Source organism: Pelobates fuscus, chromosome 5 (genome assembly GCF_036172605.1).
Source record: "Pelobates fuscus isolate aPelFus1 chromosome 5, aPelFus1.pri, whole genome shotgun sequence".
NCBI lineage: Eukaryota > Metazoa > Chordata > Amphibia > Anura > Pelobatidae > Pelobates > Pelobates fuscus.
The window spans coordinates 165,347,416-165,372,864 of NC_086321.1; the positions used below are offsets into that span (position 1 = coordinate 165,347,416).

Here is a 25,449-nt window from a genome sequence, read left to right on the forward strand (position 1 = left end):
CTCAACAAATTTACAATCTATGAGGATTTGAGGTAAGGGGACATATATAATTAGGTATCTTGACCAAAGCTACTTACTGGTAAGGTGGTATTCCTGGCACCAACACAAACACAGACAGATAAGATACGGTTAATCTTTGCAAAAAAAATACAAAGACCCAACAAGCGAAAGTGCAATTTTAAAGGAAAATAGACACAATATTAACCTATAATAACATAATAGAAGTCAATGGGGAAAAAAGTTTTACTTAAAAAAATTATACAGTAATGTGCATCTGCATCCTAAGTTCAATAACAGTTCAGTTACTGGAATTTGAAACATGGATTGCTCACCTTGTTATTGACAATGAATGATTTAACAATGCCTTCTCTCCAAGGAAGTGATGAATACATAGTCATGAGACAACTCACTCCGATCAGCAGTCAAAATAAGCTGGAAGAAAGAGAGCAAAAAAGCAACCAACGCAGCAAAAAGGCAAATCATGCAGCAGGTTTGCTTATGCAAATGCTTAAATTATGATGCTTTTCCAAATAGATGCTCACCCTATGTACCAAGGGAAAAAGTGTTACTTGGCAATAGGCATTAATTATGAATGGTATATCACATTTTACCAGCAGTCCATCTGTGAATTCACGTACGTGTTAATTAAATAATGTACTGTGAGATCATTCCTCATTTTCATTTAGTGCAATATGAAATATATATTATCACAGCAAAAAATGTGGTACTCTATATTTATCAACAGAAAAAAAATATTTCATTTTTTATTAATCTGTTTCTGGATCAATAACAAAGAATAATTATATTGCTCTTGAGCTGTCCCAGATTTTTGCTGACAAATTAAATCTTGCAGACCAAAATTTGTAAAGCCTAATTGAAGCCATGTATTAGTTAATCCATTGTTCCCTTGTATTGTAAAGACAAAGCATTCAGAGAAATCAATGGCATGTTTCCGTTAGTAAGTATAGAGTAATCATAGTGTACCAAATTTGCCGCATTGTTGCCATCAGGTAAATAATTATGACTTAAATGATTAACACGTTGGGGCATGATGCAACTGACAAAACAAATGCTTCATGCCAGAAAGAAAATTTTCCTTCTGAATCATCACTAACCTTGTAAGAAATCTAACAGTCTGTTTCTTAGCATCATAATGTGATGCATCTATTCATAAATCTGGATCTACACTGTGAGCTTACTCAATTATCAAAATTATCCTTGGAAACATTTGTAGTGCATAGATGAAAGTTAAGGAATAATAGAAAATGCTAATTGCAAAAATGGATCATAAAATGGAGGATGCACACCTACTTTCTTCCTTCTCTGGCCTGCAAATTAACAAGGGGAGGCACCCATCTTGTGTCTTGACAGCATTGGTAACTCGCATTTCTGAGGCAAATACCTTTATCATTCTGCTTCAGTGCTGTTCATGTTCTTTCTACTGCAAAATATTAGTTGTTACAAGTATCAAAAAAGTGGCAAGAATGCACATTTGTTCTTTCACGAATGATTCAGCACTTACAACATCAAATACAATATATGTGCTTTTGCCCATTAGGTCACTTTTCAAGAAATGCTTATGCTAATATGCTTGAATGATTTGAGGTCTTTATTCTGAACTTCATGCGTACTACATTGGTATGATACTGACTTTATCTTAAAGGAAAAATGCCAATTTCCATGGTGTCCATTGAAGAGTTTCTTGGTGCTTACCCAACCAAAGATCACTTAGCTTTGTCTGAAAGCACATTCACATTGTGATGACATCAGCTATCATTACTGAGCATGCATGCCATTAGCTCCTTAAAAAAAGCCGCTGGGCAAAGCAGTCAGTAGATAGCTTGATTCTTTTTTTTATAATTAAACTAATTGTGAGTTGTACTACATTCGGTAGAATTCATGACATTGTGTATATCTGTGTTATCGGAGAAGATAAAATGTTTTCAGTCAAGTGGGTGCAGATTAAATTGTTAATACTAAAAAAAATGTATATACAAATAAAATGCCCAGCATAACTAACTATAAGCTAACCAACACATTGAATCTAGTATATGTGAGTGCCTTGAGTGTCCTTTTAAAGTAAGCTGATGATTTAAACTTAAATGGATCATATAGTGCCAGGAAAACAAAGCCGTTTTCCTGGCACTACAGAGTTATTAGGCACCCCCTCCTGCAGTGCTGAAGGGGTTTAAACTCCTTCAGCCACTTACCGGAATCCAGCTCCAATGTCCCTCGGCGCTGGGTCAGGCTCCGCCCACGCAATGGCCACGCACGCATTAGACCTCCCCATAGGAAAGCATTATTCAATGCTCTCCTATGGGGAAAATCTGATGCTGGAGGTCCGTGAGGATGTCCAGCATCAGATAACAGACCGAAAGTCAGTTTGGATTCCGGAAGCCCTATAGTGGTTTCTGTTAGACAGCCACAGAGAGCAGACTCAGAGCTGCAATGTAAACACTATGTGCAAAAGGGTAACAGCACCCAGACTACTTCATTTAGCTGAAGTGATCTGGGTGCCTACAGTGTCCCTTTAACATAAAACAGCATAAAGTATATACAATGTTTTTTTTTTCATAATTTGCCTGTAATATATACATATATGTGAGAGAGAGAGAGATTTAATCATTTTCTACCATATTTTTTTTTAAAGTAATACTTGGTACTTCTTACCTTTTGATTCGAACATTTATCTGCCACTGCTTTATTCATTTCACATAGGGATTCTGTTGGATAGATATTTAGAGTCATCTTAGGAAGGGTTGGCATATTCTAGCTTATCATTGTTGCACAAATACGCAATGTCACTAGGTATAGATAACGACTTTGAACAAATTGTCACCCATCCGTTATCACTTTATTTGTGAAAATACATGCCATGGGTACAAAATTATTATTTTTTTCCTGCTATGTGAAATATGTTTGAATAGTGTTTATAGCCCAAGGCTACACAAGAACTTTGCAAAAAGGTTAATTAATTAATTAATAAAAGTGTTTGCTTTACAAAAAAGTAATTAAACACGTAATGTCATTATCAGTTTTACAAGGACTTGTTGGATATATATTTAGAGCCGCTTAAGACATTAGCTTATTGTTATTAGTCAAATGTTTTTTGTCAGTTCATCTGGATATACACAGCGGCAAAAAAATGATTCTGACGTATTTGCACCTGCTGTACTGACCAAAAAAAATGGTTAGAAATATGAAAAAGCTTACTTTACAGAAATGTTGGACATTTCTGCTAATTGTTTTGCCTGCTAATATTTGGAAATAAGTATACAGAGCAACAAATTCACTAGATTGTGTCAATAATTTGCTCCTGCTTCCTTGGCAAAAATACCAATTACAGCGAATACATAGAAAACATCATCTTTTTACAGACTTATTTAGGGATCATACTCTTTTTGAATAGTGTTGCTTGTCACTGCAAAATATTTAGAGATATGTACACAAAGCACCATAATTACTATTTATATTTTACTTGCATAACCTTAGGAAATTCATAATCCATGCAATCATAATTTTGTGGTTGGCGGGAAAGAAAAGCAGTCAATTGGACGTATTTGATATGAATTTTATTACACAAATGCTCATGTGTTAGGATTATATCTCTTTTAATAAGATCATTTTTTGCAGAATTGAGACATTATTTTATTAGAGATTTCTATTTTAATCATCAGAAGTTAAAGGTATGTGGGAAGCCGATATTGGGGTAACTATGACCTTTAGTTTTGTTTATATTAGGGGTGCCTATTGGTTATTCCCTGGCATTCTAATAACTAGGTAGTGGTAGGATACATTATTGAAGGAACTGGCACTCGAAGTAAAGGAAGTGGGCACTTTTATAGGTCAATGGATTATGACTGTCTGGCTCATAATTTAATGCTTGCACCACAGTTCAAATATATTTCTCCTAATGTCTGAATATTGCATAGTTACATAGCTGAAAAGAGACTTGCGTCCATCAAGTTCAGCCTTCCTCACATATGTTTTTGCTGTTGATCCAAAAGAAGGCAAAAAACCCAGTCTGGAGCACTTCCAATTTTGCAACAAACTAGGAAAAAAAGTCATTCTTGACCCCAAAATAGCAGTCAGATGTCTCCTTGGATCAAGCAGCTATTACCCCACTAATTAGAAATTATATCCCTGTATGTTATGTTTTTGCAAGTATTTATCCAATTGCAGTTTAAACATCTGTATGGACTCTGATAAAACCACCTCTTCAGGCAGAGAATTCCATATCCTTATTGCTCTCACTGTAAAAAAAAACCCAACCTTTTCTTTGCCTTAGATTAAATCTCCTTTCTTCCAGCCTAAATGTGTGACCTCCTGTTCTATGTATTGCCCTGTCTATGGATGCATATCACTGTACTAAACAATGTGCAATGTTTAGCAAAGCATCACGTTTTGCAAAAGCAAGCTTTTCTGAGTTGCTTCTGGATTTTATTTACTTTTAAGATAAATGACATGTCAGGAAACAATAACAATTAGTTAGTCTAAATCCAGTCCCACATCTACTTTTTCTCCCACACAATAGCATTGAAGTGTACATTCACATGAACGGAACGTGTTTGTAATATATGATTCTGTGGTTTGTTTTTGTGATTGGATCCACAATACTACTGCCCTCTTGTTCACAGTTAAGCAAATTAAGATAACCAGTGTGTTTGTTAAATGAGGACATGAAGACTAGAATCATGGAACATTTAGAATATTTGGCATTAGTAAAAATTTATTAAGGAAAATGAATTTGCCACAAACAAAGAACCACTGTGATACACTGTCTTAATATGCGCCTAATTGCTCTTTGTCAGCATGATAAAGGTTTCCATTGATCATGCAATCTATGTCACAAGTCATATAACTCACTTACCCTTGGATCATCCTTCAGAAAAGTCCAGAAGGCAAATTATCAGCAGGAAGACATGTATTAATTTGTTGGGAAAGCGATCAGCTCTGTGTAACTGGGCCATGTTACTTATTTCAGACAACCTAAAAATAAAATAATCTATATTTGTAAAAGCTTAAACATATGAATCTATAACAAAACGTTACTTGAATCAAATAAGTACAATTTATAAATCTAAAGTTTATTTTTTCCAACCGTGAAATGAGCATAGTATATTACACAAGGGGCATTGTGAGCAGAACATATGTCAATCAATTCCCTCAACACTTCCGATTTTTCCTCTCCCTCAGTCATTATTTCCTTTCAGTACAGTAACAAGGCGAAAATAAGATTCTTAGCCTGAGGCTACATAAGAGCTTTGCAAGACATTATGGTCCCATTTGCAAACAAGCTTCATAAATTAATTAATGCGTCTCTTTTTACAAACCTTTCAGATGTAATTCATTAAACCCATTTAATGTCACTGTTATCATTTCTGCAGATTTCAAAGAAAGCTCCAGAACTCAACTTTAGAAGACCTCGGTTGATGGAAAACTTATCTTTATATGACTGCGAATTCAGAGACTTCACAGAAAAATCTTTTAATGATGAATCATAACATTAGAAAAAAGCTCTCTTTTTAGTAATACAAGCATTTCATTTTAAATTAAGCAGCTGTCTGTCTTCCAGGCTAAAAGAAAACCATATTGCTAAGCTAAAAAAAATATTATATTTCAAAATATGTTTTCTTAATTTATCCAACAATAAGTTACTGGGGAACTTAACAAAAAGCATTGTAATAGAGAAACTGTGTAATAATGCCATTATGTGAGGAGCCGTTTAAAATCAATTATTATTGGCATACTTAATTTTGTGTATCTTTTGGAACCCTGCATGAGATTAAACAGCCACCCTTTTCACAAATATCTTCCTGTTTTCCCAATGTATATGCATATGCCAAATGTATCACACTTCAAATTGTCCTTGATACCGGTAGGAAGAAAAATCTTTATTTTTATCCAAACTCTTTACTAAAATTCCTATGTAGTAGTTTTTTTTTCTTTGTTTGTTTTTTCTTTTGTTTGTTTTTCTTAAACATGGATTTCAGCTTCCATTTCACTTTCTCTCCTTGCCAGGGGGTGACCTTGGCGTAATAATTCTTAGGCCTAATAAACATATAGCAGTCTATTGATTTTATAGGATATTAACAAAGAGACCATATGTTTAAGCAAGAGGAGAAAAGCAAAGCATATTTTAAGAGTTGATTATCTTCTCCCAATACCTTTCAAAACATTCATAATTCAACAAGAAGTGGAAATGTATAAGTTTTTTTTTAATATAATATTTTATTTTAACTTAAAAGTAGCATATTAATATTCATACAAAGGTAAGGTCAGTTCATTTGAATAGGTTATGAAAAATGTATTTCCCAGTTTACTTAATGTTTCCGTAGGGACAAGGTATTATTTTGCCTACAGAAAATTACATAATTTAAAGAGTATTTGTCATGCCGGGTACAAAATGCTCTTTTTAACGAGCAATACATTCTACCTATAAATTGTGCTGCCGGGTTTCTAGCACATGTATACTTTGAGCAAAAAAAAAAACTATTTGAATATGGGTCTTTCTCCTACCTGTCAATAAATTCTTAATGCCAAATAATTGACTTACAAGGGTGAGCAAGAGGCCTAGTACAGATGGTCCTTGTGCCCTTCATGTATAGCAACCACAGAACATGCATTGTGGCTGTTATGGTAGCTCCCTAGATGGTGCTGCTAGCGCTTTCTAGGGAGCATAAGAATGGAGTAACTCGGGTTTTGGGCCATTCAATCTAGTTAAATATAGCTTTCTTCAGATGTGATAGGAGTTACCCACAGATATCTGCCCTGGGTCATTCGCTTTACAGCTCGGACACAAAGGAGGTTTGCCCTCCCTGGGGAAGCATACCCAGGCAGGGCAAATTAAATAACACTGCAAGAGGAGTAAGCATGGACTGAGGAGGGTGTTACAGAAGTGTAGTACCCACAACTGTGAGAACATGGTGGCATAGAGACAGACCTGTTAATATATGCTTTCTAAGGGCGCAAAGCCCTTCTCCAAATATTTGGTATTTACATACCACATTGTCCACTAGCGCTATTGCTAGACTAATCATTAATCTCCATTCAGTGTTCAGGTTCTTCTGACAACTGGTTTAGGATTCAGAACCTTCATGTGAAACTTCCCAGACAATCCAGGATAACATGTCTAATCATAGGAGCTGAGGCATTTTTTTATAACAGAAAACATCATCTTAAATATACCTCCAGTCTACCTCCTTTCCAGTTAGGCATTATGAGAATTTAGATGTAAAATAATGGAGTATTGTATTATCTTGTAATACTTTATTTGGACTAGCATTTAAAAAAATATATGAAATTAACATAAAGTCAATCAACTCAAAATGCATGTGGATACATGAACAAATGCAAATCTAATAATGCATATACAAATATAGATTCATATATGTAAACTGTATATGCACATTAAAATGTGTGTGTACACATGACAGAAAATGCACGCAAAACCACATATATACATGCACAAATATATGTACCTATACCTGATTATAACACAACTTGTTTTAAGACACAGATATTACAACATTTATTTTTCTGACTCTGAATTGTATAAAAGAGAAATATTTATTCTAATGTTGCAGTAAATACTTAAGCTATCAACTGCGTGTCATTAAAAAACTAGTCCTAGGCTTTTCCCTACTGCAAAATGGATAAAGAAATGCAGCGTTGTTATTTTTTGTTTATTTTAGGATTGGGTTGTTGTAAATATTGTAATAAGGAAGTATAACTTTATCTATGGTTAATGTCTCGTATTTTGTCTGTACTCAAGTACTGGAGTCCAGCACAATCCAGGTAAATGAACTTCACAAAATATCTAACGTTACCCCAGGCACTAAAAGATACATTTCAAATCAGTAAGATTCTCTGAACTTGAAGTGCAATAGACTTTAGTGGCCTGTGTTTGATTTGTTTGAAATAATAAAATAAACATTTTCTGGAATATCCTTTAAATATTTTTGGGATCCTCTTTTGCATGTTGTTTGGTTTTGTAGGGTGAAACCTTGAACATGATAAGAATAGGGCAGTACAGCACCTTTGGAATTTGCAGTTTACACAGTTGCCATTTGAGCTTTCTTATTTGTTCTTGTCTACAAGCAAACATAAGGGGTCTCATTTAAATGAATATGGTTAGGTCACACAGATTCCATCCTAACACAAATAGTGCTGGCTGTAATGATTCCATGTCAACTGGAAGATAGGAGTGACATGGCTGCTGGCATGTGTATTTAGCATGGTAACACTGGACAATACAGAATAAAATATGATTTTGACACTTTCTACATTTTCTATCTAGAATTTAGTTGAATAGCAGCAACTGTTTTGCTGCCCACACAATCCCTATTGTTCTTGATTCTCTCTTGTTTGTAAGTTTTGTGTTATATGTGCCTCTTTGTTTTCTCATTGTTTGTTTTATATCCCTGATCACAGATAGTTGTGATATCTTGCATCTGGACTTTACGAGTTACAGCCTGACATTAACTGATAGAGAGCAATAGAATCTCTTCGGCATTGGCTGTTTTTTGGTTTCTTCAACGTGACAGCTGGCAAGCTGTTCAGGTCAATGTTGCTAGTTGATATTTCAATGAAGCAGCTAGGTTTGCAACAACTACATCTACTTGACGTTATCTCTTTTTCATAGGGATAGGCTAACACAACTGTTGGGTGAATGAATAAAAGGCCAGCAGCATGATATATGATAAATAATCAATCTTTATATATAGTTCTCAAATTATTTTTTTCATATAATAGCAATAGGTATTTTAAAATTAATGTAAATGATAACTTATATTATACAATTATATTTATAATAAGTCCATTTTACACTGCTCCCTCTTAAAAAGTATATAACAATGTGCAGCAAATGCTATGTGTTTTGTTTATGAGACTATGCAAGCACTTTATTATATGAATCACATGTTAGAGCAGAAACTACCTTGTTTTCAAAATCAATCTTGTACTTAAATGAGACCCCCTTATGTTTGCTTGTAGACAAGAGCAAATACAAAAGCTCAAATGGCAACTGTGTAAACTGCGAATTCCAAAGGTGCTGTACTGCCCTATTCTTATCTTGTTCATGGTTTCACCCTACAAAACCAAACAGCATGCAAAAGAGGATCCAAAAAATATTTAAAGGATATTCCAGAAAATGTTTTATTATTTCAAACAAATGAAACACAGGCCAACAAAATCTATTGCACTTCAAATTCATAGAATCTTACTGATTTGAAATGTGTCTTTTAGTGCCTGGGGTAACGTTAGATATTTTGTGAAGTTCATTTACCTGGATTGTGCTGGACTCCAGTACTTGAGTACAGACAAAATACGAGACATTAACCATAGATAAAGTTATACTTCCTTATTACAATCTTTACAACAACCCAATCTTAAAATAAACAAAAAATAACAACACTGCATTTCTTTATCCATTTTGCAGTAGGGAAAAGCCTAGGACTAGTTTTTTTAATGACACACAGTTGATAGCTTAATCACACAGCACGTATATATTTAATAACTTTTTGTGTCCAATTGTTTTTTTTTATTTTTACAAAAAATATGCTTTAGAAATGTTTGTGACACTCGAATCATAAAACAACTTTAACTTAATGAAGTGGTTTTGGTGTATAGTTCACGCACTTCCAATCTTACCGTTCAATCCTCTGCTAGTTAGGAGTTAAATCACTTCATGCAGCTGTAGCCACACTTCCCCTGGCTATAATTTACACAGAGTCACTGCACAATTCTAAAAAATGTGAGTTTCATTATCAAATCTATTTTAGAAGAGAGTGTTACTTTAGAGGTTCTTATCTTTTACATTGTTAATTGTCTGCTAATTTAAAACTTGCCAGAAAAGCCTGTTTTAGATTTATACTAGCAGAATGTGGTTATTTTATTTTATTCATATTATTTGTAAAAGTATTTAATTATTTAACATTTTATTTATATATCATGTTTGCTAATATATATTTATAGCTCCTAAATGTGTTCACGGTTTCCAAAATGCTTCTCTATGAGAATAGTTTGCTTTTACACTGCCCAGCGTTAACAAGGAAGTCAAAACTTTTCAAAAATATGGTGGATCTGCATGCATTTAGAACTTGCAGTAGAGGTTTGATTTTACAGTCTTAAAGGGACACTCCAATCTCCAAATAAAAAAACACTATTTAGTGGATATCCCCACAATGAAAACATGCATTTAATTATGTATTTTTTCATTAGTGTACATCTAACAATAATTCACGAAAGCTGCAGATCTCCGGCCGGCAGTCTTCGCAAGTCCTCCTTCTTTCCCAGCCCAGCCTTTCTGTGGCTGTCCAGTCACAGATTTTCCAATGCAATTTAATGAGATGTCTTTGTAAGGCAGGAGCATTAGGCAACTACCGACCTTCTGAGTTTCCCTCGACTAAGCTAAACAACCAGGAAGTAACAAGATGTAACAAGGTAAATTATAAAGGTGCAAATTCTATTAAAAAGGGTAACATGATGACACACATTTCACACATAAGGCACATTAGCAAACTAAAAGTGCTTTAGGTATTTTGGGTGTTCCTTTAAGGAAATAATTTTAAAATACTAATAAATGTCTGACTTTTTATTTTAACTGCCTTGTTCAAATTTATTAAAAAATAATATTTTTAAACCAAGATTCCCTCTTGTTTTAGTTCTTTCTTACATTCCTAAGCACACAAAAAGGGAAAAGTAAAGAGAATAAAACAAATATACTCACAATAAAATATCAGTTAAAATGATTTTACTATAGCTAAAAAACAGAAAAACAGGATTGTGGCCTACATTTTAAGAAAGGTTTTGTGTTTGCTTTTTTTATCTTCATTTAATTTTTCTATTGTATGTATAGTTAGAATATACATTCAATGGCCCTCCAAAAAAGCCTCAGTGGCCTGTGAGGATAGCATAAGACACAGAAGCACCCAGGAAGAACCCTTGAAGTAGCCAATGAGAACCATAGCTGAGATGGGAAAATCTAAGAGCTATAAACTAGCAACTGTACAAACTAGGATTCATGGACTTGGAGTGAGAAAAAAAATAGCCGTGACTGACAAAACATATCAAAGCCTCTTCGGAACTTGCATAAAAGTATTAATGGAAATTAGCAAACATTTAGAAATAGGTGTTTTGGTAGATAAAACCAAAACTATATTTCTGTTGCAATCCAATGATCAAAGGTTATTCTAAGAAAACCACCATCATCACTGTGTGACTTTTCTTCAGAAGAATGCAATAGATATGAAAACTGGTGAAGCTTTATCTTAAAGGAACAATCCAAACCCCTGAAGACAATAAGTTAGCTAAAATTTTATTTTATGAAACGTGCTGCTTCCAAAATAAATCTGAATTTTCATAGTGCTCATAGTGAAGCATTGGATGAAAAACACTGGACTGACTGGGAAATCATCACTAATGAAGATTTACAGTAGGTGGAGCAGAGCTGTGGTAAGTAATTATTTTGCAGCTGGGTTAGAGATAAGGAACCTCTTTCCTTAGATAGACACTAGAGCAGTGTTCCCCAAGCCAGTCCTCTTGGACCACAAACAATCCAGGTTTTGTCAGTATCTCCATTGGAATGAAACAGGGAAATACATAAATCCTGGGATGTTGTCAGTCCACGTGGACTGGGTTGGGGAACACTGCACTAGAGTGTTCCTTTAAAAGTTCCAAAGTAGTTATTTGAGCAAAAGGGTGTTCTACCAACTATTGACTCACATAGGGGATTCCTTATGCGACCAAGAAATGTGCGTTTATGTTTGGTACGTTTGTGTTACAAAAATATATATTTGCTACTTCAAAGTGTTAAGAATGCTGTGTAAACAAAATGTTAAAAACACAAATGAAATCTAGATTACAATTGCATCAATGCAAAAATTTAAAATGTCTAATGTGAGTGACATTATGTTAATACAAAGGAAATATAATTATGCAAAGCAATATAAAACAAAATGTATGTATGCCAGTGCCCCAGCCAGGCAAGAAAGGAGCTTTACTTCCTCCTTTCAAGAGCTGAAACACCTTTAAAATTCATTGGTTGCAGCTACGTAGGTGGTGAGAAGAAAATTTCACACTAGCTTATATATAGGTTGCAAAAGCAATGTGCATAGCCCTTGTTTAACTACATAACTGCACATATTGTATAAGACCATCATGATGACCATCATGATGACGTCCACATGCTTTAATATCTCAATGACATTTTAGGATAGCAGTTTCATTAAAATTGTATTTCTAGTTAAATATTTAAGCACTACAAAACTTTTTTTAGAAAAAAGAAGCTTTGATGGTGAAAATTCACAAGTTTCAACAAGCTCTTGGGATTGATGTGTTAGGAAAAGCACTTAGTAATTTTAGCACCTGCTTCAGGCTGGTGTTATAACACCACGGTCTATAATTTATAAGCCACTGGAGTTGTATGCATCGCATTGGAATTAAAACAGAGGAAAAATACTTGATGTGTAGAATCAGGTTGTTGAACTGGATTCCTTAACAATTTCATGATTACAAGATTGTTTCTAGAACCTCATTGTCCTATTGACCTATTTTCATGAGTTTTTAATAATAATACTTCCAATAATAAGCTTCCATGTGACTAAGCATCAATAGAGAAATTTAGATAATGTTGTTCAGCACATCTTCTCAAATGCTTCCATACTATTTAGTTGCTATCTCCCATATCCTTGCTCTGACTTACCTAGCAGTATTACACATATTTACTCTCAGTATCCATCACTACTTTTAGAATTACAAGCAGTGCTAAAATGCAAAATTAATTTTACATTTATTTGTAAGCAAGTTTTCACTGTAGTAAATAACGTAAAACATCTTTCCATTGCTAACACATATAATTAAGTTATTGTTTTTCTTCTTTATTGTCTTCCAATTAGTATACATTTGCAACCTACTCTTCAGAACAGACACAAAACCTCTACATTCAATGTATATTCTAAATAGATGCTATAAACCTTATTACATAATCAAGTTCTAACAAATCTCAGAACTTTCCTCACTATCCCTTTATAGCTAAAGAGATGATTTCTTAATCTCTTGCTATCTTTAAACTTCCCAATTGATCCCATATCTTGTTTACCCTAATTATTTGCTACATTTAGTTACCCAACCTAAATGCAATCTCTCTTTCATCCATATAAAAATCACAATAGCTGATGTTTTCACCATAAACTTTTAAACTTAGGATAAAAAAAACAATAACTCCCATTTTCAAGCATATAATATCTTGCACATCTACCTCATCCTACCTCTTACAGATGTTTAAACCCCTACATTTATGAATTAATCAAAATAAGGCACATAATATATTTTTAGTTTTTAAGCACACACAATTAATCAACATTTTTAACGTGGCTTGTTTGCCACTTTTTAAGGAACACTTTTTAAGCATTATAATCGCATAGTTTTTTTTTTCTAAACTCATTGCAACTTTACAAATTCCCTATGCAACTTTTTGATTTATTTTAAACTTTAAGAAGCAAGTCATTGTTTACATTTCTATTATGTAACTTCACTGCTTGTTATCTTTTTTTATGAAACCCTTTGCTATATGAGCAGCTTTGCTGAAAATGTAGTGTCTTAATAAATATTAACCATAATATGTATGGTTTTAAGGCATTCATTTCTACCCCCATTGCTAAGAAAAACCTAAATAATTTCTGGATCAATCATTTGCCATCACATAATTATTTGAAGTACAGCTAAGTGCAATTAAAGTGTCTAATGATCTCCAAATAAATATACTTGTTTCTAGAAGGTTCCAGATTTTTTTTTAGAGAGCATATCAGCATCATGAAGATCAAGACTAATGGGTGCAGGGTAGACTGATCACCCGTTCAGATCCAGACCTCTCTCCTATTATGTTGTCCATCTCCTTTCCACTGGGACCAGAGACCAACGCAACTATTCATGGAAAGAATGCCCTGAATACTTTATTCACCACACAGAGTAGCTTTACAGACTTCAGCTGCACAAATAAACAAAAAAGGGTGCAAATATATGCAAATTCTGTAGCTTAAACATTCTCACAACAATGAATATAGAGAAGGACTTTAATTATTATTATCGCCATTTATATAGCGCCAACAGATTCTATAGCGCTTTACAATATTATGAGAGAGTGGATTTAACTATAAATAGGACAATAACAAGAAAACTTACAGGAACGATAGGTTGAAGAGGAACCTGCTCAAACGAGCTTACAGGAGGTGGAGTATAAAACACATTTGGACAGGAAATAGCAATCAAATAAGGTGGGAGTGATGCAGAGCTGGATGAGAGAGTAGTGTGCTGCCCTTTAGAAAAAAGAGCAATAGACAGGTATGCAACGTACAAGTTACTCTGGGAGGCCACGGGCAGAGAGACCGAGAAGGGGCATACATATGGATCTGTGAAGAGATATAAGAGGGGCTAAAATTGTTCAGTGCTTTATAGGTATGGGTTAGCACTTTGAATTGACTCCTATAGGATACAGGAAGCCAATGTAAGAAATGACAGAGGGGTGAGGTGTGAGAGGACCAACTAGAGAAGAAAATCAGTCTGGCGGCAGCATTCATTACAGACTGTAGAAGGAAACAATAAAGGAAAAGGAGTCCTGCGCATCCAGTATAAGTATACACACACAGGTACTACCACAGTTTATTTGAGGACAAAGTACAAACAGCAAACATTTCGGGCGAAAGCCGTTTCTCAATGCTAATGTCCTACAGTATTCATAAGATACAGACGATATATAAACAAACAAATTTCTTACATTCCCCAGAGTGCCGCCCCCAAGTAATCAGCACATAATCAAGATCAGATGTGTGGTAAGTTTCCATAGCTCTGGCCAGACTGTAGAGGGGCAATACGGATTTTGGGGGGACCAATTAGGATAGGGTTACAATAATCCATGCAGGAAATTACTAGATCATGGACAAGCTCCATGGTAGCATCTTGCGTAAGAAAGGGGCAGATGCTGGCTATGTTTTTAAGATGGAATTTACTCTAATCTCAGTGACACCATTTTGTTACATTTCCCCCAAGGGTAGATTAAAAAGGTATTAGATCTATAACAGGTCTGCACCCAAGTTACTTGGCAACTAGTTTCAAAATGTTGACTCATTATAACAGTCTTTTTAGTCCAGTTACTATACGCAGGGCCACTCATTGACATCTGTCTTCTTGGAAGTTGGCACTCTGGACCCCACTCTACATTTGGGGAGGCTCTCCTGAGCCATAATATTTGTCATTAATTCTGCTTGTGTGTAATTTCAGGTCCTGCAAGAGGTAGGTTGTCTCAGATCATTTCCCATAAGGATTTGACCTGGCAAGTCATTCATAATGCCCACTTTTATTTCTGGACTATCATTGCTCCAAACAAACTGTATTTTAGCTGTGGGCTGTTTTGCATGGCCTCAGCTGATACATGTAAAGACTGTCTGGTGTTGAGTGGATAAACCAATGTCTAGCTCTAGTGTCCCACGTTTACCAATGCCGGTTATCCTTTCTGGACACTTTAACTACTGCTCTTATAGGTGGTAACTGATCATAATCTGTAAACTAGTTTGGATGGATGCTAATGCTCATCAGGGTAGTGTAAGAATTGAGAAAAAAAATTTTTGTGAATGAGCATGCACAGAACAGTTACTCTGAACTATGGATTTCTGCTCTCCAGTCTGACATGGTGCCAACCTTAGAGGGGAAGTTGAGTAGAGTCCTTGAAGCACAGATCAAAGTGGGAGTGTCAGTATTAAAATGTAAATGTACTGGTTCATTTGTTGGAGAATCATGCCATTCACTTCATCTGTGTCACGGTTCCCACCGTAACTTCCAGAGTGCCAAACGAGGTCACCCCAGGAGTGCCCAGTAGTGGATTTGAACCCGGGTACTTTGCAGTCCTGGGGCTGCTATGTCACTCTCTAAGCCACTATTCTTGTATCCAGCACTGGGGGCTGAACATGTATTGGAGTTACTCCTGGTACACCTGATGTTGATGGTCTCATTAGCCAGGTATATAAACCTCCCTCTCCCAAAAGGTAGGGTCAGTTCCTTGCCTCTGGTAAACGTATTGCTGTTTCGTGTGCTCCAGTTTACTCTTAACCCTGGCTTGTTGTTTCATTTATTCTGATTTCTGGCATCCTCTGACCTTTGACTTCCAACAACAATTCTCCAGCTTTATTCGTTCCTGTACTGCGACTTGGAGAATTAACCTGCACAGCCCCCATGAACCGACTCACAGGCCAGGTGAATTCTTACCTGACCACCTCGGCCTGTGTTTACTTGGAAGGGTGAGCATATATCTCTGCCTGCTGGACTACCAACTCAGGTAAGCCCTGACAATCTGATATCAGTGTATTCATTAGCAAGCATGGAAGAATCCTCTACCTGGTCCATTACCAGGTACCTGATCTCTGAAGGAGCATGTTGATAGAACTGCTCCAGTAAAACCAATTGTTATCCCTCTTTCACAGTGGACAGTTGACATCTTTGCCACCAATTAGAGGCAGCTCAATACTTCTGGTGGGCTCATTCGTTAAACGAGTCCTGGGGTCTCTTTTTGGCCTCCAAAAACACCAATATGCATCAGGGTTTATTACATACCAAGCCAAAAACCACTCCTTCACTACTGCCACCTGCCACTTTTCCAGTGAGCTTGCCAGCAAGCAGCATTACCAAGTCCTTGGGTTCTACCTAGTGCAAGGAACACTGCCTCTTAAAAGAGCTGGTACTGATGTCAAATGCCACGAGGTCAGAGATCAGCTCACATTTTATTCTTGTCTCTTACCTCAAGTAAATATAACTTAGTATAGCTCACTTTAGACATCAGAGGAACTGCACCATAGACTACAGATTTCCATTGCTGAGACTGTGTTCAAGTGATTGGTCATTTCCTGCAGACTCAAGGTCCAACTGATGGCTTGGATAACCAATGAGAGGAATATCCTATGGATGAAACCAATTATAATTGGTAGAGGGTACACTGGTTCCCAACTTGCAAACCAGACCTGCACCGCTATTTTGTACATCTCTTCTCTCCTGGCACCAGAGATTTTTTTAGGTTAAGGTCTTGTCACTTCCTACTAGAAAACAGGCAACACCTATTCTGACTGTTCCTTCTTCTAGGCCAGAATCAAAACAATTCTTGAGCCAGTCAGGGTTAGGCTATCAAATATTATCAAAACCATCAACTAAAGCACAGTTAAGCCCATTTTAGAATAATTAAAAAATCTATATAAAAACATAACTGATAACCTCAAAGAGTCTTCCACAAAATATCAGTGACTTGTAAGAAGGTGCATTAATCAGATAAGCCACCAAGAAGTCAATGATAATGCAAAGAAGAACCATAGCTGAAATCCGTTCAAGGGCCAATTATAAACCAGGCATTTTACAAGCTAGACTGCATGGATTTGTAATGAGAAAAAAAAGCGATTACTGAAACAAGATATCAGTGATCATGTTGTGAGTTACCTATTCATGTTGTATAAGTGCATAATGCTCACATGCATAAATTGTTTATCCCTGCGACATTTTTGGGAAGCCACGTCGCCAGAAAATGCAATTTAGTTATTGCAGATACTATAAGCAGGCTGTTTGCCCATTATATTAATTTATTTTTGCCACCGTTACTGTATGTGACAAATTGGTATTTCTGCTTCTACACTTATATTTCACAGTAGAACATTTTATCATAAGGGATAGCATTTAATCTTTAAAACTTGTTATCTGTTATTCTCCATCCTGTCATTTTTCTTAAAAGTATAAAAATTTATAAAAGGAAAAAATAATTTGCATAGTGTAACACTTGCTTGTCTTCTGCTCCCATTTCTCTGACTGTTGCCATATTGGTGCAGTCTTCAGAATAATGCCGACACACACTACAGACATCACTTTTTATATCTCTATCAGCTCACCAAAGATTTAATTTAGATTACATTTGCTGTGCATATTATTTGAATTGATTACATGCATATGACCATTTACCTGATTCCCGAGTTCAAAGTAGATTCCTTTGCCCCAATTATTATCCTATTACCCAGTTATCCTTTACTCATTTACAAATAAACAAACAATATCCTTTTGTCCAGATCTTGACATGTTATACTTACCTACATCCTATATCTCTTCTGGTATTTACTCATCCACAATACTCCGACTCAATGTGTGGGAAAAGTCCAAGGGACTACTATTTATCTAAGGATTTAACCTGCCCAAAACCTCTAATTAGATTAAGGATCATTTTAAAATAAATAAATGTGTCAATACTTCAAATAAATTTTTAATATGGTTACTTTGAACTAAACTCTAATTAAAAAATATTTCATTATTTTCAAGTGCTAATTATCACTAACTAGTTATACTTTATTTATCATCATCATAATAAATTATTTAATACTTTATTTATTTATTTTATTTGACATATATCTTTATTGTATAACTTTTGATATGCTGTAGATCGCTTTACGTGCCAAATGTAGTCTGTAACTATTCCTTATAAAATATATAAATGTTTATATAGTCCTTGAATGTATTACAAACATATTGACTTTAGGTCATATTTTGGGGTTGATCTCCAAAATGTTGTCAAAGGAGAGAATTCATCAATGCACTTTTACAGTATTCTTAGGGATAGGACACTGATTGGTTAAATCATTTTCCCTCTAGAGTAGGTGTGGAAAGCATAAGAAACAAAAAATCAGGTAAACATGAAACAAATCATATTTACCTGCCTTATTCAGCCTGCAGAGTGAGGCAATGGTCTCATTCAAAACTAAAGCTTTTGAATGAACCAGTTGTCTAAAGTGATGCATATCCATGCAAGTCAGCTGTAATAGCAAACTAGAAGATACAACTTGTTTTGATATGAGGTAAATGTTGCAGAAGACATTGCTATGCCAGCATTTAATAAGGGCATGGAATGGAAATCCTAAATGCTTATTTAAATCTAAAGAATTTATACCAGCATGACAAGACATTGGATTAGATTAGGCAGGGCTGCCCAACAGGTAGATCCCCAGATTTTGTAGAACTACAACTCCAATGTTGCCTTGGCATTCTAAATGCATTTTAAAGGCATGGGAGTTGCAGTTCCACAATATCTGGGGATCTACCTGTTGGGAAGCCCTGGAGTAGGGCCTTCTTGATCCATACTATAATAGGGAAACTATGTGACACGTCTTTCTTTTAAAATATTATAGATATTATAGAGATCCCACACTTTTATAAAATATATTCTACTATACATAATTTCTATTCTCCATCCCAAAGGGATGGGGGCAGGCCCGTAAGGTAAGTTTGTCCCTTGGATATTGTACCTAAATTAGAGTTTGGAGATGCAACCAAATGATGTCATTTCTTTCTCTCCCTGTGTCTTTACCGGTGTTCCCTTCCTTTGTTGTCTTCATCTTTATATTCATCCAGCTCTCTCTCATTAAATCTCCATTTCCTCTCTCACTTCCAATCTCTCTGCTACATCAAATCTCATTTCACTTACATTATATGTACCATTCCTTTCAGCTCATACCAAAATAGAGACCCAGAGGAATACTCTCCCCAGCAGCAATAACAGAATCTGATGATATGATGACCTCTTATAAAAATAATAAAAAAATAATCAAATTTTGAAAAAGAACACAGAAGTTATATATGCATGATTTATTAAAAAGGAATGCATATTTGTTATATATTTGGGGAATTTCACAGTCTTGATGTTGCTTAGAAATCAGCATAATTTTTGGGAATGCTTTCCTCATGGAGTTTTCATAAACAATGTATAAAAGCATTCTTGTTCTAAAATGTCTTAATTTAAATGGGCACAATGTTTTATCTGTTGTCTTTACCTTCATTCTAAACTTGCTTTATACAAAATATACTACTTTGCAGTGGATTTTGTTTTACAAAACTACACTAGCTTGTATTTCATGAAATAGCTAGTTTTTAATTAGTTGTTTATACACAATAACCATTGTTTTTTAAATAGTTGTTTATCAATTTTAAAATGATTTTGAAACCTGATTAGGGATATTTCCCCCCAATACAGCTATTTTGGCTTGACATTTGAAATGTGTGTTTCATTTCACCACAATTCATTGTTTACTGAATTATAAAAAACTCATGTTGAAAATATTTGATTATTAATGGTATTTTAAAAATGTTTTTATCTAATGGAATTAAAGTAAGTTTTTAGTTAACATTTTACAAGTTTTTAAAAAGAATATTTTAAAGCCAAATCTCTCCCAGTATGGTCTAAATTAGCCAATGACATTTAAAATGGAATTAATAGGCCCATGGTGTGCTATAGCATGTAGCAGAAAAAGGAGGGAATTGCTTTACAATAAAGATATTTTTCACAAGAACACTTATATTAGTAGATTTACATTTAATTTACAATTGTTCCATTAGCCTAATTCATTTTGATTCTTAGGCCCCTCTTCGTTGAAGTTTAGACCATTTTTGATAAAAAACAATAATTTGAGTATAGTAATTTCAGCATAGTTGCACCTTGTTATATTCAGGAGCCACTTATTAGACATTAAACCCACTGGAACATGGACATTTTAAATTGACATTTGTTTCCAGCTACACGATTCAATAACATTGTCAATTGGCTTCTATAATTGAGGCAATGTGCAAATTGCTAATTCACAGTTTGAACTTAAACTTTCCAGATTGACTGAAAAATCATGACAGGAAAAGTAAAAAAAATAAAAAAATAAAAAATAAAACATGGGATTTGTGATTACAGCCTATTGACTTCAAAAAGCCTTGCATTTCATAAAGAGGAGAGCATCAGAGAGCCATCCAGGATATTCAAGTTTAGATATTTCAATCAAAGGTCTCTTAACTAATTAAGAAAAAATGACAGTCCGTAACTAGACAGAAGACCAGCACTAGCATTTAAGGGACAAATATGAATAAGTGGTATTTGATATGTGAACGCTAACAATTAGGCCTACAATTTCTACTTAGAACCATGTTTGTAAAAAAAAAAAAAGCTATTACCAAGCAGATACGCATTCAACTTCTGTTATTTACCACTAAGTGCATTAGGAAACTGCATGGTAACAAAAACACTCTATGTGAAAACTTCCCTATATTTACATGAGACTATTTTTCTTTCAGTGCAGGACATCTTAAAAAAATGAGCCACATACCTCATTACATATTGTATTTGCAGCCATGTTAACATAATGTTGCAATGCAAAATATATATGATGTGGACTTAATATCAGTAAAATTCTGTGTGTTTATAGTATGCTTAACAATATTAATGTGAAATTGGGGAAGTATCACAAAATTAACTTACGTCATGTGTAAAAAAATAAAAAAAAATGGGCAGTTTCTTATTAAACTTAATCTCACTTTAAAAAAAACATTGCATAACATCATGACTAAAAAAAGTAAAATATAAAAGCTGCATTAATAATGTGAATATTGTCTCAATATGATAGTTAACTTATATTCACTTCTAATAAATTCAATAAAATGTAATTTGGTTTAAATTATAGTATTTTTTTTACTATAAAAATATTTATTTTATTCATCAATGCAGCAGTTCATGATATAAATTTTAGTTTTATAGAGCACAATGTAAGTGCTTTGTGTGGCTGTTACAAGCTGCTCAAACAGTGAAAAAAAATGTTCTATATAGTATTGGCTTCCTGCAGCAGCTGTCAAGTATCTGGAGCAGATAGCTCTGCGAATTTTGTTCTCCCCTGAGATTGTAGAACAATTAAATCCACATTTCTGCCAAATCAAAATGGAACAGACCAATAAGCTTAAAAAAAAAGGAATAATGAAATAAGGTGATTGTGGAATACAAATCTATTAATTAATCCATAAATGTATTTATTCTGTTCCTTGCTAGATGGAATTGATGATTAACCCTTTACATACCAAAAACAAACTACAGAACCAACAAAACCATTAAGCTTGCAACTTTGCTTTACAAGGGCTTCATTCTAACACGTTTATTCTTTAAACACCATTTTAGTGAAGGATAAAGATGTTTTTATTTTTAAACGCATGTTGTACTAGTAGCCCATTATAGTGTTTTTATTGCAGATAATTATAAGCCTTCAAAACGCCTCCAAGCTATGATAGTGTGTGTAGTGTGGGGGTGGGGGTTGGAATCTTGAAATCTATTGTGTTCTTTCTTTTCATTCAAAAATATATGCCATGCTGAAACTAACAGTACAGAAGGCATTTAAAAGAGTATCTACTCTGGGGTATGTAAGCCATAATAATGTCAAAACAAGCTGCCCAACAAAATACCTGCTAAATATCATTGACTCTATAGCTTAGTAAGTATTGTCAAATATTAGAAGGCATACTAAACTATTTGTGTGCATTCACTTAAAATGCATAATAGATATTCTCCTGGAAAACATAATGCTGTCTATCTATCTATCTATCTATCTATCTATCTATCTATCTATCTATCTATCTTAGATAGATACATGTACATGTGACTGTATTAAACATAATATTCTCGAATGTACGTACATAATATATTTATACGATTGGTATTCTGTTTGATCGGGTGTTATTTTATGATAGTGAAACAGAATATAAATAAACTGGCATGTATCTCTCTGCAATGCCATCAGCAACTGCCTGTATCCACGATTGTAAGAGAAAATGGTGGTGTACTGTTACACACATCAGAAAAGATACTTGGAGATAATGAGTCTCACTGTGTTAACATTTCAACTGCTGGAAAAAAATATAATGCTTTGCAAGTATTGTAATAGACAAGCATCTGGAAACATATTTACCTTTCCATCAGTGTAAATTAAAATAGAAATACTCTGGAGGGAATTCTGAAATACAAGAAAAGTAGAAAATGATTTACTTATTAATGCATTATATTTTTTTCAATATGCATTTCTGATGTATTAAATTCTAAATAGGAAAAAAAATGAATATGAAAAAAAGATTCAGGTATAAAATTATTTGAAAATGAAAGGTTAATGTCTGTATGCAGTGTTTTAATAAGTCCACTGAAATTTCTGTAGCAAAAAGTGTATGCATTTGTATGTCTTTAATTTAGAATGCATGTGTATGCATTTGTATGTCTTTAATTTAGAATGCGTGATTTAATTCTTAATCTACAATTGTAATATACAATTGTAATAAACAATGGAAAGCCAAATTAATTCATGTTTTTTTTTTGTTTTTTAATAATGAAATTGTTTAACATATAATAGTGCTTACCTACAATGAATGTAGGAATATCAAAATAGGTGTACAATAATATGAAAACATTAACTTTACTGGCTTAAATATTTTTCTCATCCAATATTAGTATTAGTAGAGGGGTAGCGCTTCAGAATAGATCTCTCAGCAATATTAGTAGATAGATGATAGAGGTTCCTTCCAAATATATCTGTATGTGTATGTTAGTCGTTTGTCAAATACATTTAATTCCACTCCCTTTAGAAAAACATCTTCATAAAATGTTGCCTGCTGTATGCTGCAGATATCTACTTGCAGAAGTATTGCTGATTCTTGTAGATAAATTCTAGCTGTGCAGATGCGGTTTCAATTTTTTTCTTCAATATTGTATTAATTAAGTTTGAAAAATCTAGTAAACAAAAATCCAAATCATGTAAGTCTGCTATTTTAAAACATAGAGATTGTAAGTGTGTGTCTGTGTTGATGTATGTGTGCATGCATGTAGTTGTTTTTCTATGAGAAGTATAGTAACAATAATCACAATGTTAATTGTTATTCCCATTTTTATAGTTGAGGTTTTTATTTCATGATAAGTTCATTAAAGATTAGTGTAAATAAGTACTAAAATCCTTATATAAAAACAGGTCATGCAAATATTGCAGGATGTAAAACTGATTTGAAATGTAAACATTATGAAATGACTTAAATGAAGACATTGAAGTCGATTGATAGTCGTGAGTGGGAGAGAAGGCAGGATATCTGTAGTTTTACCTGATCTTGGCAAATCTTCTCACTTTGACAGTAGGTGCAGCAGCCAACCGTGTGATGTCTGGCGAAATACACAGATCTTTCCTTTGTGCTGAGGCTTAGGTCTTAAGGAAAAAAAAAATACAGGGGAGATTTTGTCTGTCATTCTCCTCCCACTTTTCAGTAAACGGATCTCCTTATAAGCACAACCCATTGGAAAAAAAAAAGATGGGGGAAGAAAAATCTGCTGCAGATACTATTAAATTTTAATGCCAAAATATATCCAAGTCACCTTCGCAAGAGCCCGATCTATAAAATCGTTTGTACTTTGCAAAGAGTAGCTTGACTGTTTTAACCGAGGAGAGATAGAGAAGCAGTTCTGCGGTGTTGGCGTGTGCCGAATACAATGTACTGCTTCCAGAGAATGAGTGCAGGTCATTGCATGACAATCCAGTGTAATTAGTGTCTACGTGAATAAAGGGGGACCACTGAAAAGCTTCGAATAATCAACCCATCTGTACTTTGTTGAATGGGCTGTGTCGAAAACCAGCTGCTTGCTTATTCAACAAAGAATGTGTGTCTATTATTCACCTTCTGCTGGAGCCTAGAGTTAAGTACCATCTGTGCTTCCATAGCAACATAGCTTTTACATCGAGGGGATAGTAGCAATGGTTTTTTAAAAAGAGAAGAATCAAAAGCTATAACGCTCTTTTTACACTCTTTCCCCAAACCATCTGTCTTCAGCTCAGTATTAACAGCCATTTCAAAAGCATTAATCTTATCACTCAAAGGTGATAATTTAACCTTTCCATTGCCTGGGGCACAGAGAGTCAGAGTATGAAGAAGGCCCCTGTTTCAGGTGAGTTACCATCACCCAAAAGTTTGCCCAGTATATGGTACAGTTAGATGGAAGCTGAAATATGGAATCTATCAAATGTCGTATTTACTTATATTTTCTATACAATGTTACAAAAAGAATCAGCACTCCCAGGATTTTTTATGAAGAAACTTCTATTTACTCCAAAAGTTGACGTTTGGGTTCCCCTTGGAATATATATATATATATATATATATATATATATATTTTCTATACAATGATATATATGTAACATATGTGGGTGTGTATATATATATATATATATATATATATATATATATATATATATATAAATATATATATATCATTGTATAGAAAAAAATATATACATTAAAACATAAAAATTAATTATTGACTATCTTCAAATATCTTCACATTCATTAAAAAAGATTAATATAATTAACGCTGTTTTTGAAGTGTTTATTTAAAAGAAAATTACATATAAAATTCATTGAGTTCAACCATATAAAATATAAAACATTACACTGTCAATCTGTTTCAAAGAACATATTCATATATGCATATATTTTTTTAAGGTTGATGACTTGTTTCTCAATATGTACACATTACTTTTATTAGATGTGTCTGCGGGATAATTCAATGTGTGTAATAATAATATTAAACTAGTAATAGGCAAATCTGCAGTA

At 34.1% G+C, this 25,449-nt stretch overlaps 1 long non-coding RNA gene across 1 annotated transcript; it reads right to left on the reverse strand.

Moving 5' to 3' along the window:
- Nucleotides 1-721: 721 nt before the first annotated feature.
- LOC134611080 (uncharacterized) lies at nt 722-24,461 on the reverse strand. Its single transcript, XR_010090879.1, has 5 exons — nt 23,950-24,461; nt 22,779-22,823; nt 4,871-4,989; nt 2,671-2,723; nt 722-1,441 (listed from the first exon to the last, which is right to left on the reverse strand). It is a non-coding gene; the product is annotated as an uncharacterized LOC134611080 (long non-coding RNA).
- Nucleotides 24,462-25,449: the final 988 nt, after the last annotated feature.